At 47.9% G+C, this 17,037-nt stretch overlaps 2 long non-coding RNA genes across 3 annotated transcripts in view; one reads left to right on the forward strand and one right to left on the reverse strand.

Moving 5' to 3' along the window:
• LOC138850474 (uncharacterized) overlaps positions 1-17,037 on the forward strand; it is an 87,702-nt gene that overhangs the window by 61,067 nt on the left and 9,598 nt on the right. Inside the window, exon 3 of one of the 2 annotated variants that reach the window (XR_011390272.2) lies at positions 13,211-13,674. The exons of the other annotated variant lie outside the window; for it this stretch is intronic. This is a non-coding gene — a long non-coding RNA (uncharacterized LOC138850474). Of the gene's footprint in view, positions 1-13,210; positions 13,675-17,037 lie in introns of those variants that run through there. 2 annotated transcript variants of the gene reach the window in all.
• On the reverse strand, positions 895-4,826 carry LOC149125287 (uncharacterized). Its single transcript, XR_016210365.1, has 3 exons — positions 4,485-4,826; positions 1,144-1,252; positions 895-973 (listed from the first exon to the last, which is right to left on the reverse strand). It is a non-coding gene; the product is annotated as an uncharacterized LOC149125287 (long non-coding RNA).

Consider the following 17,037-nt stretch of genomic DNA (forward strand, 5'->3'; position numbering starts at 1 on the left):
TATGAAAGTTCTATTTATTAAATGAAAGCTTTATATTAAAAAAGGAATGCAGTCGTCTAGGAGGCACCGCGCTGTCACTGCTCTGCTGTTCACACAGATGCCAGCCTTCTTCAGGGAGGCCCCAGACTCCAAAAAGCCTTATCAAGAAGCCTTCATCCTGTTACTCAGCTGTCATTGGCTTCTTGTTTTCATCCAAGGGGATCTTCGAATGTATGAAATATTATTTATTTAACATTTTACATGTTAAGCTGATAGACTAATGCCGGTGAACATTCAGTTCAATAAAATTGGCTGCTTAATGAACCATACCTTATAAACTGTCAGCTCACTTCACAGTCATCCTATGTGGGTGCTAAGAGGAAGTACTGTGCCTGTACATTCAGTTCTAAAATATAAACCAAGTATGAGGTTATTCCTTCCTCCCTCCCTCCCTTCCTCCCTCCCTCCCTTCCTCGCTCCCTCCTGCCTCTCTTTCCCTCCCTCCCTCCATTCCTTCCTTTCTTCTTTTTATTTTTAAATATTTATTTATTTATTTGAAAGTCAGAGTTACACAGAGAGGTAGACAGAGAGAGAGAGGTCTTCCATCTGCTGGTTCACTCCCCAAATGGCCACAATGGCTGGAGCTGCACTGATCTGAAGCCAGGAACCAGGAGCTTCTTCCAGGTCTCCCATGCAGATGCAGGGGCCCAAGGACCATCTTGTATTGCTTTCCCAGGCCATAGCAGAGAGCTGGATTGGAAGAGGAGCAGCCGGGACTTGAACTGGCGCCTATATGGGATGCCGGCACTGCAGGCGGCAGCTTTACCCGCTACCCCACAGCTCCGGCCCTAGTCTTCTTTTTATTTGTTAAAGCAGAGAACAAACTAGAAAGCACAGAATCAGGGAGCAACTTGCCAGGGCCCAGAGTGGAGACTCCCCTCATGGTGTATTCTCATTTGCAGCTGGCTCCTAAGATGTCCCGTGGCAAAATCTCCTGATAGAAAAATTTAAAATAACTTTGTTTATTTGAGATGTCATCTTCTCTAACAGCTGCCTGGCTACATGTTTATTTACAAAACAGAGAACTGATTTTGGAGAAACATGAAAACTTAAAACAGTTGGCTCTAAGTCACAGTCAAGGACTATGCTTTGAGTAATTTTTACCTGGCAGGAGTCTGGCTGTTTCAGAGAGCATAAAATTGCCTCAGACTGATCTGTTGTGAATGTCCTTGTCATCCTGATTGCTTTCTGGTGGGTTCCATCTACTCTCCATCTAAGAAGACGAGGAAAGTCAAGCTAAGGTTCATCTGTTTGGGAATTGGAGGGTAAGAAGTTATGTAAAACGCAGTTTTCTGGAATACGCCGTGCAGGCAGCAGGATACAGAAGGAACAAAGATAGAATCTTTTTGCTAGAAAGCAATTTTAGAGCACGGGCATCCATGCACTGTCTCAAGCTGATGCCAGTTACATTGCTGCCCAGGTACACGAACCCATTAGGAAGCTCTGCTTTTGAGGAAAGAATGGCCACTTTTGTTGGGGCTATGGAGATGGGATGAAGGGAAAGAGAAGATTTGAAATGATGACAGAACACAAATCTCTCCAACTGCCAATGTAGCAAGAACTTGAGGTCTCCCAGGAAAACGTGTCTCTTTGAGGCCTTGCGGGGAAACCATCCACAGCCTTGGGGTGGCATCAGAGCCAGCAGCTTTACTTCCATGGTGTCATTCACAGACGAGTCGCACCCCGAGACACACGTCTACCACAGAGGGGTTCTGAGTCTTGCCCATTTCCAGGCTGTGGGTGTCAGACACACTGTGTTCTCCACGAGGTACCTGGTCCCGGGTCTCATAGCTCAGAGGACAGCATGCGTGTGGCCTCTTTAGAATAATTGGCGGGTTTCTGGACGGTGGAAGCCACCAGGAATATCAGATGCCCGACAGGGTAATTTGAAAAATGAGAAACACAGACCCTGCGCATTCGTCATGGTTTTCAAGGTTAAAACCATTAGTCTCTACGGAGGTCTTGAGGTTAGAGAACAGAACATAGACTCCGGACTTCTGTTTCTTCGTCTGCTCAGGGGAAAGGTGGATTTGAGAGGAGCAAGAGTCCATCCTTGCTTGCCCACAGCTAAGGCCGGCTTGCTTTTCCTTTTGTAAATTGATGGCCTGGGACAGATCTGCTCAAACGGCAACAGCTAACCCAGTGTGGGCACAGGGAGAACTCAGATCTGATGACTGTGAACTGCTGTGTCTAACTTCACTAACAGCCTTTATTCCTTAGCTTTTTGTCAGTTTAATGAATTACTTGAGGTGGCTAACTTTATAAAAAAGAGAGGTTGATTTAACTCACAATTTTGGCAGTGAAAGTCAAACAACATGGTATGGGTTCTAGTAAGGGCTCCTCCCTTTAGCTGCGCTACCTTGTGGCAGATGGCAGTGGTGGGAGGGCATGTGGGGCTGAGTAATTACATCTCCACTGGGGAAGAAATTATACTCAGGAAGTAAATACATCTCCACACAGGAAGTCATTACATCTCTACAGAAGAAGCCAGAGAAAGGCTAGGTGGGGCCAGGCTCGTGCTTTTATAATAATCCTCTCCTGAAAACTAACCAGGGTTCTCTGGAAGACGGCCTTAGTTCCCTTTAAGGGCACACTCCCAGTTGAGCCAGGAATTCCCACTAAGCCCTGCCTCTTAAAGGTTCCAGATCATCTCTCAATACTGCCACCCTGAACACCAAGCTCCCCACATAGAAGCCTTTAAGGGAACAAACAACATTTAAACCATAGCACGGTTGGATTGTGACTAATCCTGGATTCATTCATCATCTTTAGGCTCCATACCCACCCTTTGCAGTTGCAGGCCAGGGACATTTCCTATTTATGCCCTATAAACACTGTCTACATGTGGACAACAAGGGGCTACTTGGCAAGTGCAGGCTTACAAGTATTGAGAATTCGGTCAGCATTTCACTCATGCCTACTGTAGGCTGCCCACTTCAAAATTCACCTTGAGATCCTGCAGTGCTATGTGTGAGTCTTAGACTGCACGGACAATAAACTACGGAAAACTTGTTCTGTAAACAAAAAGGTGCCTCCTCACTTTTAAAATTAGCTGGGAGGTGATAGCTTGATAGCTTTCCACTTTTATTCTTCAAAAACTAGTAGCACTTTGGCCAATACAAGGGTAGAAATTCCCCAGGTTGCATCTTTGGGTCTATAGTAATTTCGATCGGATATTATCCTCAATGGCACAAAGACATAATAATAGGAAATAACTCCAAGTTTTTCTGCAATCATTATTTCCAAACAAATGCAGCTGTTTACTCAGATCTAATTATGAAAGGACTGTAGTGCCCACAGGAAATCACATTTTTTAAATATCTATACAAGAGTATTAATGCTTTCATTAATAACAAGAATATTTCATAAATATTCTTGGTTTCCTTCAAGGCAAAAATGTTGAATTCAGAGAATATAAACCTCTTGTAAGGTGAGACCAACTGTATGCTTGGCTTCCCCTACCCGGTTTATGAAAGTATCTCAAGGTCAACCTAATCTTTACATTAAAAAGAGGTGTTTAAGGATAAAGTAGCAATTTAGAGTGGCTGTGGGGCGTTAGCTCCCTCAAGGGTTGGAGTCCCAAGTGGTTAAACACCCTGTGTGTTAGGTTTACATCCCCAAGTGACACCCACAGAGACACCTCCCTTAGCGAACTGCTAAGAGCGAGAAAGAGTCCTAAGGTTACAATGCTGAGCAGAGCCCCCTCATTTCAATGGTCAAAGAAATCCCAACAGGAGAAGCAGTGCCTCCAGATGGGAGCCAGACGGGAAATTGTCCGGTTTCTAACCCACACCTGTGTGCTTTGATTTACAACAACCACACCACCTGCGGCTTTCCTTGGCCCGTTAACCCCAGATGCCCCCAGCGACTTCCCGCAAACTTTCCCCATCCGAGTCCCTGCCAGCACCCACTTCCCCTCTGTGGCCACTGTTTCTCCTTTCAGGGCCTCTTTCATTCTAATGATGAAAATGAAGAGGATTCTGCTCAGCACCAGAGCTTTAGGATGCTTCTTTGAGGCTTCTGTAAGTTCCGTCTTTATTATGTGGAAAAGGGAGTAAACAGGCACAGTTATCCAGCCAAGTGTGGTGGGTGGGACGGAATGAGTGGAAATAAAGCACCCGCTCATCTCTGCCGCAGGACAGTCTCTGGTTCTTAAAACCACTTCCATTCGTTGTGCTTCAGGAAAAAAATTATTTCCCTTTGATCAATTTTCTTTTCACAGCAATACGATTTTAGGCAAATATATAAGTTAGTCCTTCTCTGATTTTATTTAAACAGTGAGTTGAAAAGAGAATCAACTAGCAGGTGTCTATTAAAACTCTATTTTATGGCGATTATCCCTAAGCTAGGGCTAAGAGGGACAGAAAGCAAATGTCTTCGCAGAAGAATTTGTAAAAGAATGACCACAGATTAAACAGCAATTAATCAGCATGTAATTCACTCACAAGCAGGTGAAAGCCCACAGAAGAGCTTTGGAGGTTGGGGTAGGGCTGGATGATGTCGGAGAGCTCACGGTAGGGCCCCGGCCCACAGCTCTGGGCTTCAGGCTTCTGTCCAGCCCCCTCTGTCTGGGAAGTGTAGCGCCCTGGAGCTCCAGGTTACTCCAGCATGCTGTGCCCTGGAGTACATCCCACTGAGGGATGTACTGGGTTAGCCTGCCTTTGCACACCCTTTGTGAATACCTTTGTTACGTAACTCCTTAGTTCCAAAGCAATGTAAACTTTCAGTTGCTGGAGTTGGTCGTCTTTTTACCCGCCAGCCACAGTATCCTGCAAGTACAGGATAGATCTCCAGGGAATAACGCATTGAGTTCTTTTCCCCTTGATCAGCTACATCAACTGGAAATGTTCTACCAAGGTGGAAGGATTCCAGGTGGGCGTTGAGAATTTGGGGTAAAATGTGGCTAACTTGAGAGCTTTAGCAGAGGCCCCCCAATGCATGGGGCAGTGGGTACAAAGGGAGAAGATATGCAGCAAAAGGCAAGTATCAGAGTGGGCCAGATGCAAGGGGCCTCAGGAACCATGCAGGAGAGCCACAGCTTGATGAGGTCAGTGTGGGGGCCCGGGGCTCTTAGCAGGAGCATGGCATGCAGAGAAGAGCTTCCTTCATGCCTCCACCTGTCACAGTGGGACAGTGGTCCCTGTCTACATGCTTCACTAGGCCGGGAGACAGGGTCTGTGATGGAAGGAACAGAGACCAATATGGCGAGGCACTAATCAGCCGGAGGGGTGAGAGAAAAGTCACTTAGTACAGTTGCCTTCAGCTGGTGTTGGAATTTAATCTCTCCATGACAAATTTAGTTAGGAAATTAGGAAGATTTCTGTTGGTCATGGCAGACATGAGAATAGTTTCCTAAATGAGGCTGTGAACTCTCTCTGTCTGCCTGTGGTTCCCTGGGCAACACAGCGGTAACACCCAGCCAAACTTGGATTGTGTTGGTTGTTACCCAGAGCAGCCAAAATTAGATATGGTCCAAGGGATGAGTACAAGTTGTAGCCTTGGGGAGAGGCCAAGGTTAACATCAGAAGAGTAAGGGCAGCCATCAAGCTCCAGGGCCAGTAGGAAGCTGTAAATAGGTGAGACAAATGGTTAGGCCCAGAGGCAAGAATGCAAAGTGAGATAAACGGTCCAGACACTGTTTGTGGCAGATGATATAAATTAGACTCAAACCAGTTGCAAAAATTGGAAGTATTGACTTGAGTAACAGAGAAGCAGGGATCTAGTTGTTGTGGACAGTGGTCTGGCTCTCTCCCACTTTTGGCTCTGCTCACTGTCCTGGCTCCATGCTCAGGGTACATGCTGCCATCAGTGCCAGCCACACACACCATTCTCTCTGCACCTCCACAGAAAGAAGGGCTTTCTACCTTACTATGCTGAAATCCACTTCAAACCCAGGAATTGCATTCCACTGGCTCTGGTAATCCCCAAACTAATCATGTAACCATGGGACGCAGTGTTCAATGGCCAGGGCTGGGTCATGGCAAATCCTGAAAACTATGGAGAATAGGTGGTTCCTTTCAAGATTCTTTCATCCTAAAAAGATGACTCAATTCTGGCTAGAAAACAATAAGTGATGGCTACCATAGTAAAACAGAGTGAGCACAGTTCCCACGGGGTGCTGTTTCGTTGACCAAGGCCGGGGGCCTCCAGACCAAAGTTTAGAAAGGAGATTGGAGCTTTCAGACAATAGGGAGATGATTTTTCTTAAGTATCTTCCTGTAGACTTGTGGGTAGAGGACTAGACTGAATGACCACCGTCCTCAGTGCTTGAAATGAGCCCCACCTTCTGTCCCCTGATTTTACACACTGGGTCATCTGTTAAATAGACTTAAAGCAGGCAGATGATACTTTCTCTGGGCCAAATTAATTTTTTCATTTCTTCTGGGATTAACATCTGGAAATATGCAGTATATTCCAGTAATGGACTATTAGTGTCCCCCTGGGTCATTTGTATCAGCTAACCTATGGTATCCTTCAAAACACATCATTAGGGCTCAGCTTTTCCTATCAGCATTGTTTTGCTATCAGATCATTACATATAGTATTTATGCCATTGTATGGGAACATGTGTGCTAACATTGTTTAGTTTCAGGATTATGCACAATCCCATTACTTGATGACCTTCTAGTGACATTGAATGCTGGTTTAAATTTTGTTTGTGTAACAGAAATTACCAGGGATGGGTATATTTTCATAAATCTGAAAAAATAAGTAAACTGGCTTGGAAAGATTTATTCTCAGTGAATCCAGAGTCACTGAGTTCCCATGATACCATTCAACTCTTGGAGAAGAGGTCATAATTTTCTTCCCTTTGTTATTTCATAGTGGTCAAGTATTTAATACTAATAGTCACATAAACAGAGGCAAAAACAACACATTTCTCACATTTGTGAACTTGGACATTGGCTTCTGGGGTGAAGACAGCTGGTCTCCTTCAGGTTTGTGAAATATAGTATGGTATTGAGTTCTGGGCACTGTAAATTAGCCCAGTTTGGAATACAGAGTGGTCCATGATAAAGGGATTTAGCTCATTAAAGAGTGGATGCCAGGGAAATGTGAGATCGCAAGTTCCATAATGTGGATGGGGAATTATACGTGTCCAAGAAGACCCCCAAGGAAAAGCTAGGGCCAAGGAGGAGACAATTCAGGAAGAGATGTTTGGCTCATTCCGAATAGCCCAAATGCATCTTGTTTGCCTCTGGTTGAAAGCATTAGGATTTCTGAGTCTTGCATGTGTTCAAGAGGATTCTGATGATCAAAGAGTAATCCTGATATAAAAATAGATCCTACTGTGTTAAACTAAATTCTTCACCTGTGAAGGGCAGGAACGCTTTCTAAAGGACTTTGATCAGCCAATCAGCTCCGTCATCTGGTTCCCTGTCTGCTCCTCCCAGTGTGATTTATGTCTCCTGTCTCACAAAGCAAACATGAACTAAACCCCAAGTACTCCTCACGTCTCCTTCAGCTGGGACCTGTCCCGTGCCATTGAGAGCCATGCGTTTTGAATGCGTTGTCTAGATGTGGTTTGCATGACTTCTCCGTGAGCACTGCAGGAACAGCCCAGCCTGACTTATCTCTGTGTCCCTCCTCTGAGGCCGACCCTTCCGAGGTCACCCACGATTGTCATCAATAAATCCAGTGGACACACTGCAGTGCTCAGAGTGAATGATCTTTCAACATCGTGACTCTTGGGACATCTGTATTCCCGTTACTCCCACGACTGCACATGTTCCTGGTATCCTTACCATCTCCATGACTACGACTTCACAGCCTCATCTGTCCGCTCTTCTTATACCCACTACTTAAAGGAGAGGCTCAAGAATTTTAATTTTGGGACCAGCACTGTGGCATAGCGGGTTAAGTGCCACCTCCGATGCTGGAAGCCTATATATGGCACTGGTTTGATTCCCAGCTGCTCCATTTCCAATCCAGCTCTCTGCTTGTGTGCCTGGGAAGGCAGTGGAAGAGGGCCCAAGTCCTTGGGCCCCTGCACTCATGTGAGAGACCTGGAAGAAGCTCCTGGCCCAGCCCTAGTCATTGTGGTCATTTAGTGGGGTGTGCTGGCAAATGGGAGATTCTCTCTCTCTCTCTCTCTCTCTCCCTCTCTCTCTCTCCTCTCTTTCTCTCTGTAACACTTTCAGATAAGTAAATAAATCTTTAAAAGAAATCATACTTGCCAGCATCTTGAGGGCTCTGTGTCAGTGATTGGAGAAGTGCTGCCTTTCAAGGTGGTGTTCCCCAGGCCTCTCTCCTGACTCTGCCTCCTCTGCCACACATCCCTGGTTTCAGTTACCTCGTAAGGTGAGGATTCCCAAAGGACTTTCCCTTAGGTTCCCGAACTGGAAATAGAACTACCTTCTCAACAGCCTCACTTGGGCCTCAAACTAGACATCAAAACTTCATCTCCCCACTTCACCTTCTTCCAGATTCTCTGTGTCAGGCCGACCTCTTGGGGCATGCAGTAGGGCAGAGAAGGGTAGTGTGTGGATCCTGGAGGAAGGAGAACAGGGAATAGCCAGTAGAACTTACCAGAAATCTAGTTGATCATGCTGGAAACCTGGAAAACAGCCTTTAGGATCCCTCTTGATTTCCCCAGGCAGGCAGTCACCTAGCTCTGCTCACTCCATCTCCTGCATGTTACACGACCCCACCTGTCTGTGTCTCCTCATTGCCGTCATTTAGGTGACCGGGACTTCCTGTTTGTTTGCTTCTTTAGCGTGTCTCATCACCCTCTGGACAGAATCCGCATTCTGTGTCTTGTCCTCTGAGGCCCTCCCCTCTCCCTCTCGCAGTTAACCCTCTGTCCCAAGCACCAGGGTCGTCTTTCAGTCCTCAGTAGGACCGCCTTCTCCTCCTGCGGGTGTCAGTGCATGTTGAACTACTTTTCTATCTGGAACCATCTTTGTGTAGGTCACTGTCATCGTCTGGATCTCAGCTTCAGTGCCGTTCCCCCTAGAAAGCCTTCTCCAAATTCCAGGGCCCTGAAAACTTCAGGCTCTGTGCTGGCCCTTGCCACCCCGTTTTCTGCTCACTTTTCCTGGTCAGCTGTAAGCTCCTGGAGGACATAGCTGTGTTTGCATTCCCGCTACAGAATGCTGTAGCCTAGATCAAGCTTCAGAGACTCTTCCTATCAAATAGAGAAACTCAAATATTTGTCCTGGTCTGTGCTGCCCTAAGACAAGTGCATTTCTGCCTTGTGTTCCCCACTGTTCCTCCGAGCTGGGCTCTGGGGGACTCCGGGAGGCCCCTTGCAGCACTCACCCATTGCTTCCAAAGTGTTGGTCCGTCTCCCTTCCCATGAGGCCCCCTTCTTCCTGCTGCTGAGAACCTGCCGCCATTACCTTTACCTCCTTTCTCTGGCTATAAACTGGGCTGGGCAATCTGGATAATTGGACTGGTGGCCTTCCGGGGGCCTTGCATTGGATTCTGAGATCTTTATCTTTCCTGCCCTCCCTTCTTTGGCTCCTCCTTCAGCATTCACATCTTCCGTCATAAAGTCCACACTTGGCAAAGCCTTCTAAAGCGGTTCCAGACGTTGCTGGAATGTGTATGACCCGGCCATTATCAATGAAGCTCTGGAGTTGAAACTACTGCAGTTGCTTCCGAGAAGTGCACGATTCAGTCACATCTAAGTAGCTGGGCTTCAGATCAGACCCTTGAGAGACCTCAAAATGCATGTTTTTATGGCTCAGTTACGCTAGATTTCTGGGTCAGTTCATCCCATATCAGGATCCCTGTAATCCTCAGAGAAAGGAACCAACAATGAGAAAAGTCCTGGAAGTGAATCCACAGTTTGGGCAACTTGGAGCTCTGTGAGCTGGGTGTGTGGCTAGAAGGTTCTTAAAGCGAGAATATCCTGCCGTAAACCCCAAGAAAGGGCCCTCTAGTGCCCAGCTCTGTGGGACTGTTTACCTTAGAGCACATTTATGTGGCCCTGTTGATGAACACACCCGGCCAGGTCACACTGAGCAAGTGGCCTGGGCCGTGGTAGTGACAAACACGGCCCCTGTGGCCTCGTAGCATGCTGCTCTGGAAGCGAAGAGCCCCGGCAGGCTCCACCAGCCCTCAAGTATAAACACCAGGCCCACGTTAGTGCCTGGCGTCTTGCCCATGGGTGGCTGAGGATGAATAACAGGCAAGCTGCACCCAGGCATCTGTTTCCAGGGACATCCAGGAGAGAGTTTTGTTGTTATGTGAGCGGTTGCTCAGAGAAAGGCCATTGATAATCTCATTGAAAAGGAGATGGGAAATGCTGTTCAATCCACCTTTAACAGGCAGATTTATCTACAGCAAGACAGGGCAGCTGTGGCCGCAGGTGCTCACGGCTCTGGCACAACCTGGTGCCATGAGAAAAGTCTTACAAACCTGGCTGTTTCCACTGCCTTCTGTGAAATGCAGGGACTTGCTTGGTCACACTGGAACACTTCCCAGCTCAAAAAAACTTGAGACCCTTTCCCAGCTCACTGGGCTGGACCTCTACGTCCATTCTTTGTAAAATCCCAAGTCCAGTGTGCGTCTCAGCATCTCTAACTTGCTGCTTCCAAGCACTCAAAGCAGCTAAATCCAAACCCTGACCTCGCTGAAGTGCCCATGGCAGATTCTTTTTCTCGACTTTCAGAGCTCACTGTCAAACAAGTCTTTGACAGGGATGAAGTCAACTCTCAGACAGTCACAGCTCCCTCCTGTCTCCCCAGCAGTGCCCCTGGGGTGGTGTGGGTCTGAGGGATTCCGGACTGGGGGCCAGAGCAGGAGCCCTGATTGATGGACAGCAGTGGGAACCCCTGTCTCTGTGCAGGGCATGGCTTCCTTCCCCATGGAGACAGTGCTGTATGTATCTCCTGCTGCATTCCCATGTGGCCGCCCATCCTCTCAGATCGGAGTGATGAAATGATGTGATGCTGGTAAAATGGACACACTGACTTGAACTTGACAGAGGTCAGTGGCTACGGGATCTCTTGTCCTTAGAGTGTCTCTCTTGGCCAGTTCCCTCTTCTCCACTGCATCAGCGGTGCCCCTGGCCCCACAGGCCGCCTTCCTCAGGACATGTGATCGTCCCATCGCTCGAGCCCTCCCTGAGCACTGCGAACACTGTGCCTGGCTTCTCTGTCCTCAGACTGCACCAGTGTCCTGCCATCGCGGACATCCTCAGAGACGGGCTTGGTGCTGGCAGCACCGTGGTTAGACTGTGGGGAAGGAAGTCGTGGACTTTGGAGCCAGGCTGGGATCTGAGTCCTGGCCCTGGCCCTTGCTGGAGGCATGGTTTTGAGTGGGCTGCCTAGCCTCTGGCTCAGTTTCCTCCCTGACAGAAGAATGCCTTAAGGGCTTTCACAAAGCTGAAGACAGCCTAACCAGGGTGCTACAGGCCCCGCCCCTCCCGCCTGCTCCCTAGGGAGGGGCGCAGTGCACACTCACAGCCCCAGCGAGCTCCCCTTGCCCCCTTGGTGAATGGGATCCCCACTGATCCCATTGCCCAAGCCGGACACCTAAGAGTGACCAGAGACTGCTCCCCATCATTTCTCATGCCCAGTGAGGCTCCAGGTTGCAGTTGCTTCTGTGTTAGCCGTGTGGTCTGGCCCTTCCTCTCCAAGCCTGTGGATGTGGTTTGGAGTGGGCCCTTGTCATCTTGGGCGGCCAGGGGCTGAAGTCTTCTTTTTTTTTTTTTTTTGACAGGCAGAGTGGACAGTGAGAGAGAGAGACAGAGAGAAAGGTCTTCCTTTGCCGTTGGTTCACCCTCCAATGGCCGCCGCGGCCGGCGCGCTGCGGCCAGCGCACGGCGCTGATCCGATGGCAGGAGCCAGGTACTTCTCCTGGTCTCCCATGGGGTGCAGGGCCCAAGCACTTGGGCCATCCTCCACTGCACTCCCGGGCCACAGCAGAGGGCTGGCCTGGAAGAGGGGCAACCGGGACAGAATCCAGCGCCCCGACCGAGACTAGAACCCGGTGTGCCGGCGCCGCTAGGCGGAGGATTAGCCTAGTGAGCCGCGGCGCCGGCCGTGGGGGCTGAAGTCTTCTAACTGGCCATTCTCCCTGTCCTTTCTTCCCCTTCCCTGCTGCCCTGCTGGAGTTACTTTTATGAATGGAATCCGATCAACTCAACATCCTTGACTCAACACCATCCAGGATTCGTACCCCTGCAGGGTGAGATCCACCTTTATCCCCATGGCCTGGCTTCTAAGATCCTGCCCTTGTGGCCCGGCTTACCTTGGCAGCCCCTGCCCAGCTGGGCACCCTGCACCGCAGTTGCCAAGAGAAGCAGACACTGGGCTGCTCAGACTGGGCTTGGCCAGGGACGTGCAGTCTACTTACCTCCCCCAAACGAATGGAACTGCACTGCCTGTTCCCTCATTGCTACCTCACGAGACCCCCTTGTGACACACTTCCTTCCAACAGAAGCTAAACCTAAGCACACAGAACCAACATCCGAGACGAGCAGAGCACCAGGGCCAGCGTCCTCCGTGGCAGCCAGGGCGCCCTCCTGCCCACCCATCCAGAGCCTGTTTAGAGATCGCTAAATCTAGTAAATAAACCAGTAAACACTGGGGACGGAAAGCTGCAGAAAGTGAAGGGCCGGGTCCCCATTCAAGCCTGTTGGGTCTGAGGCTGCCAGTGTGCTTGTATCTTCAGATTTCTGCCTCTCCCCTTGGTGGTTTTGCGGGAAGTGTCGGCGAGGTTAAATAGAATACTTCCCTCCAATACAAAACCGAGGAGACTGTGTGCTTCTGCCCAAATCTCTGTATCCCCCTGCACTTATTTGAAAAATCATTGCCAGCACACAGCCTGAAGAAATATGAAAGGGAAAAATTGAAACAATCCACTTTTGAAAGAATCAATACAAGCCAATTGCTTAGAAATTGCTTGTTGAGAGAGGTATAGGGAAAATTCTGTGAATGATTTAAAAATATCAAAATAATTTGTTCTTGGATGACTTCCTTTAAGTGCCCTTAAGCTTTTTTTTTTTTTTTTTTTTTTTTTTTTTTTTTTTTTTTTTTTATGGAAAAGGATAACATAGTATCTTACGGGTTTAGTTTATTCCCGAAACATGATAAGGAATTCCAATAAGCAACCTTCGTTCTTGGAAAAGCTATGGCTTAACATCAAATTATGGGTGAGAGAATAAACAGGGGTGTGTTTTAAGTTAAAACTCTAAAGGTAGACATTTGACGTTTTACAGTTTTCTGGTACAGCTGGGGTTTGACCTCCAGAAGTGGGGCAGTCACCACTGAAACCGCAGCCCAGGTAAGTGCTGGCCCTCGGGGCGTGGCCACACCCGGTCCTGTCTCCATGCTTAGCAGAGACCCTCAGGCGAAACCAGTATTTGCCAAGTGGAGGAAGAACATGTAAGTGCTTGGGGTCGTCAGGCCTGCTGGTGCCAGAACAAAGGGGCAGGGCAAACTGGCTACCTGCTCTCCTGCTGCGTCCTAGGCAGATCTCCCAATGCGATCCCAGAAGCCCTCTCTGGGTCACCTCCCATTGCTGAAAATTTTCTGCATAACTTTCCTTGTTGGACATGTCTGACTCCTCGTATGAATCAGAAGACACCATCCTGCCATCAGCGGAGCACGGGTCAGAACATCAGGTCGGGGCTGCAGTAGGTTAAGCTGCTACTTGCAATGCTAGCATCCCTTAAGGCATCCCAGCTGCTCTGCCTTTTTTTTTTTTTTTTTTTTTTTTTTTTTTTTTGACAGGCAGAGTGAACAGTGAGAGAGAGAGAGAGAGAGAAAGGTCTTCCTTTGCCGTTGGTTCACCCTCCAATGGCCGCCGCGGCCGGCGCACCGCGCTGATCTGAAGGCAAGAGCCAGGTCTTCCATGGGGTGCAGGGCCCAAAGACTTGGGCCATCCTCCACTGCACTCCTGGGCCACAGCAGAGAGCTGGCCTGGAAGAGGGGCAACCGGGACAGAATCCGGTGCCCCGACCGGGACTAGAACCCGGTGTGCCGGCGCCGCAAGGTGGAGGATTAGCCTATTGAGCCACAGCGCCGGCCGTCTCTGCTTCTAATCCAGCTCCCTGCTAATGCACCTGGGAGGGCAATGGATGATCGCCCAAGTACTTGGGCCCCTGCCATCCGCTTGAGAGACCCAGATGCTGTTCCTGAATCCTGGCTCCTGGATCCAGCCCTGGCTGATGCAGGCATTTGGAGTGTGAACCAGTGAATGGAAGAGATCCCTCCCTCTCTTTGTCTGATACAGTGTAATTAGCTTGTTAGTCAAAGTTTAGATGAGTTGGAATTCTTGTACCCCTGCAGAATAATTCTGTCTCCTTAACTGTGGGTTTGATACACCCATCTTCCTAGGTTGCACCTGTTGCATCCGGGACCAGGGTGCTTGCTGTGACTCCATCAAGTTTATCTATCCCCTACCACATTAGAGCTGAAGAAAGACAGGGCAACCTGCTGTGGAAGGAGGGCCCTGGGTTCCTTCCTTGAGACAGTCTGCCTGTGTCCACGCTGGTGTCCTGCTCTCAGCTGTGGTCAGCCATGCTGGGGCAGGGCCTGCACTGGATGACACCAGCTCCCTCAGGCCAGGATCCTGCCTTGAGCCTGGGAGTCCCTCGGTGGGTGGCAGGGGGTTGGTAGGTGGCAGGAGGGATGCTCTTGGCTTTTACCAAGTGACAAATTAGCACTTAGGACGAACTGAGCAATGTGATATGATGTAAAGCATTTTAAGGAGGTTGGAGGCATTCAGTTCTGAATGTGGAGGAGGCGTGTCCCTCTGAACATATTCACAGAGAGCTAAGTGGATCAGAATGTAGAACAGTGATTACTGGAGACTGGAGGGCCAGGAGAACAGGAGATGGGCAGACTGGTAATGGGTAGCAGAGTAGTTAGATGAAAGGAAGGAATGTGTCCTGGGTTCCACAGCACATGGCGGGGGCAGGGGCGACAATAGTTGACAGTAACTAATCTTCTCTGAGAACCTAGAAGAGAGGAATTTGAAGGCCACAAACATGAAGTGACTGCACAGAGATAGAATGTTAAGTACCCTGGCTTGATTAGCACACATTGTGCCCTGTGTAGACATTGAAACATCGCATTGCACCATTATTAATGCTAATCAACACTTCTTTTTAAGTTTCAGGAAATGGAAATGCTAACTACCTTGTTTAATCATTACATAGATGACTGCACTGCGAGGTTAGCATTGTGAAGGCAACACCCAGACTGGTAATGCTGAGAGTCTGTGCTCAGGCTGGTGGATGAAGCGGCTCGGAAACTCAGTGACTCGTAAAGTGGAAGTTATTAATTCAGTCCCTGTATGGCAGGCTTTTATTAAATAGGTGACAAATACCATCTAAGAATGAAAGACAAGTAGAATATCACTATTAGGATGATTATTATTAATGACATAGCTCATTTCTAATGTAATTGATAATGTGTTTATACTATAAATTTCATATGAAATATTAATGGAAAATGTTTATTAAGACAGCGGTGAGTGGGAGCGGGCTGGTGACCTTTCCTGATTTATTACCTTATAAAAGTTTCCAGGAAGCATATTCTGAAAGCACCATTTCCTGATCCCTTTAAATAAAGCACGTCCCATGGGACAGCGGCCAAGCTGCAAATGCTGAAGCCCTTGGAGGATCTCAGCTACACCCCAGGCTGCAAGGTGGGGAAGGAATCTCTCCCAGAAATGGCCTATTCTGACTTTGAGATACAGAAGAGGAGACCAGGTTGCTTTAGGAAAATCGCTTTTCTGGAATTTAACCAGAGTGAAGTGACCTTGTGAGGCTGGTCCCCGCCACACTCATACATCCCTGCTCTTACAGTTCTCTGTGTCTTCACTATCTGCTCACTTTTTGATCATCCTTCTTCTGCTCAACTGTTTCAGACTTCAAGCAACTTCATTTCCTGCTTATTTACATGTAGTAGAAACTCATTTTTTATGTGCTGTCATTGTTCATGTGAAATCTGCTTTTAAAAATTATTTTATTTAAATAATTCAACAAACACCCGTGAAAGCACTACCTAAAATGAAAACCAAAATATCAGAAAATAACCTACACCTGCCTCTAGAGCCACCCAGCTCTCTCTCTCCTTAGATGACTGACGTCAGCACTTGACTTTCTGTACCTCTATTTCTATCCCATAAATATGTCCCTAAAATCATACTGCTGAATTTTAGTTGTTTTTAAAATTGATTTTGGAATTTCCATCTAGAATTCAAAATTAAATCACTACAGTCCATACTTCTGGTTGTAGGTACTCATGGTTCTTGTGATATTGTAAATATAGTGCATTGTTTGAGTATACAAGGGATTTCCCCAAAGTTCATGGAAAATATGCATTATGAAAAAGCTATGCACGATTTCAAAAATTTTTGCACAGAAATAAACTTATCTTTTTTCATTTAAAGATTTAAAATTTTGTATTTATATAAAGGGAACAGGCTGGCGCCGCGGCTCACTAGGCTAATCCTCCGCCTAGCGGCGCCGGCACACCGGGTTCTAGTCCCGGTCGGGGCACCAGATTCTGTCCCGGTTGCCCCTCTTCCAGGCCAGCCCTCTGCTGTGGCCAGGGAGTGCAGTGGAGGATGGCCCAGGTGCTTGGGCCCTGCAACCCATGGGAGACCAGGAAAAGCACCTGGCTCCTGGCTCCTGCCATCGGATCAGCGCGGTGCGCCGGCCACAGCGCGCTGGCCGCGGCGGCCATTGGAGGGTGAACCAACGGCAAAGGAAGACCTTTCTCTCTGTCTCTCTCTCTCTCACTGTCCACTCTGCCTGTCAAAAAATAAAAAAAATAAATAAAAAATAAAAAAATATATAAAGGGAACAAATTCCACTTATTTCATATATACAGTTTTAGGAGCATAATATTCCCACCCTACCCTCTCTCTCTCCCTTGTTCTCATCATCCTTCTTCCTTCCTTTCTTATATTTCTTTTACTTTTTACAATGACAGACTTTCAATTTACTTTATAATCACAAGCTTAACCCTCAACTAAATAAAGAATTCAACAAGTTGTAAGTAGAGAAACCACTGTTCCTCAAGAGTGCAGACA

This window comes from Oryctolagus cuniculus, chromosome 7 (assembly GCF_051225735.1).
Source record: "Oryctolagus cuniculus isolate XC-2025 breed Fujian yellow rabbit chromosome 7, ASM5122573v1, whole genome shotgun sequence".
NCBI lineage: Eukaryota > Metazoa > Chordata > Mammalia > Lagomorpha > Leporidae > Oryctolagus > Oryctolagus cuniculus.